This window comes from Euphorbia lathyris, chromosome 3 (genome assembly GCF_963576675.1).
Source record: "Euphorbia lathyris chromosome 3, ddEupLath1.1, whole genome shotgun sequence".
Lineage (NCBI taxonomy): Eukaryota > Viridiplantae > Streptophyta > Magnoliopsida > Malpighiales > Euphorbiaceae > Euphorbia > Euphorbia lathyris.
Genome location: NC_088912.1, coordinates 4,541,441 through 4,543,629, shown reverse-complemented (window position 1 = coordinate 4,543,629; position 2,189 = coordinate 4,541,441).

Sequence of the window (2,189 nt, the reverse complement as noted above, 5' to 3'; positions counted from 1 at the left end):
CCTAAACAACAATTGCTAAGACACTTTAGATGATTGAAATCACTCTAGACTTTTACACAATGATTGGAAATTGGTGTAAGATTTTGCTTTGCTTTTCTCACAGAACTTCGAGTATGAATTTGGTCAGCGTTTCGACTAATTGAAGATCTGCATCGAATGAAGCAAATGAGAGGCCTATATATAGTGACACTTCAAGCACCGGTAATTTCGAATTTCGAAATAACCGTTGGAGGCAAACGGCTTCCTGTCGTTGTCACTCAGTACGTGCTCAGTGTCGTTGGCCAATGAGATTCTTGCATCTTCTGTCTACGGCAGTGCTCAACAGCTTTTCATCAGATAAACAGAATGTTTCGACATTTACGGTAAAGTCTTCCAGACAGCTTCCTGCGCCTTCTGAACTTTACCCAAAGTAGAAATACTTTGTCTAGAAGTTGGTTCTGTTCTGCCACTGACCTGACTGCATTGTCGCTCGACTCAGCAGCTTCCTCTTGAAGCTTTCGTTAGAAGGCTTCTCGATCCATCTTCATGCTGAGTCGTCGTTTTACTTGATACGACTGCGTTTTAGCTTCTTGGGCCGTAAGGTCTTGATGTGTTGACTTGGGCTTGACTTTCACTTATGGGAATTTAGACTTTTTATCTTAATGTCGTATAAATCAATAAACTCAATATTGAACAAACACATTAGTGTGAATAAATCAAAGCATTTAAATTTAATGTGTTAGAATATTTTTTATCATGTGGAAAGGTGTTTCAACAATAAAAGCATCCCGAATGGTATGGATGCTATCAGTAGAGGCTTTGCAAAAGATGAGCACATCGTCAGCATATAGCAAATGAGTAGGGAACTCATGAGACTTAGAATAGCCCATCGCTTTAAGCTTACTTGTGAGATTAAGACGAGAAAGCCAACGGTTGAGAAAATCCTTAGCGAGACCAAACAACAGAGGCGATAGAGGGTCACCTTGACGAACACCCCTTGAGTAATTAAAGTAGCCGGTTGCAACGAGCCAGACAACACTGATAACCTCGCAGAGGAGAGGATGTTCAGAATCTAGTCCCTAGATGTCAAGGAGAAACTAAACGCCTCAAGCACGGCAAGCAAAAATGTTTAGATTTTTATTTGAATTTGTTTCCTCGTATTTTATTGGTTTAGACTTTAATGTTACAATAATGTAAATTTTAAAAAAGATACACTAAGAAAAAATATATAGGAACCATACATGTATTTTATCAATTTCTTAAGAAATAAGGATGAATTTTATGTTTGTGATGTCTAACTAAAGTGAATAAAGGTCTTATTTATTTTTGGCGAAATACATCATTAGTGTCCCGAACGTGATAAGAAAAGTTGATTGGCCACCTAAACTTATATAGTGTCTCATTAGCCTTTAAACCTCCTTAAAGTGATATAATTAACCCCCTAAATTTACTTTAATCAGGTTCAAGAGACTTACAAGACACTATGTAAGTACACGGTGTAATAGGATTTTTGAACCAAATTTAAATGATGTATACTTGGCTCAAAACGTCAACTATAACTCCGAAGTTTCAAAAGTTTCAAATTACTTATATTCTTGGCCATTGCATTCAATAACTCAATGTTATTGTACGATTGCATCCAATTCCCTATCTTATTGCATTCAATACCCTAAATTCTTGTCCAATTGCATTTCATTAACTCCAAAACTTCAATTGTCCCGTGAACTTTCAAAATTTCTTAATTATTTGTCTGTTTAGCATTTTCTTTTTTGCACTTAGTGAGCACTTTGAGACGTTACATAGTGTTTCTTCCATTTTCTGCATCCAACAAATTCTATTTTAAAATATACGCTTTTTAAATGCAATTTGACAAGAATATAGAATTTGCGAAAGCAACCTCATATGATGAAACTTGAAACTATTTGTCTAAACTTTATAATTTGGAAGTTGTATGTGTGGAGTTTGTTAAGATTTAAAATATATTAAAATTAATGATTTACTTAGTTCGATAATTCAAACTATTTCTTGACATAATTATAAATAAGTTTTTTAAACTGATAATTTTGGAAATTTTTATATTATTTTTACATTTTGAAATTTGAACTCAAAATATGCAATCCTATCTACAAATGAATCATATATCATAATTCATTTAAATCTCATATTTTTTTTATGATATTGGAATCATGTTAAGAGCCTTGAAAATGAGT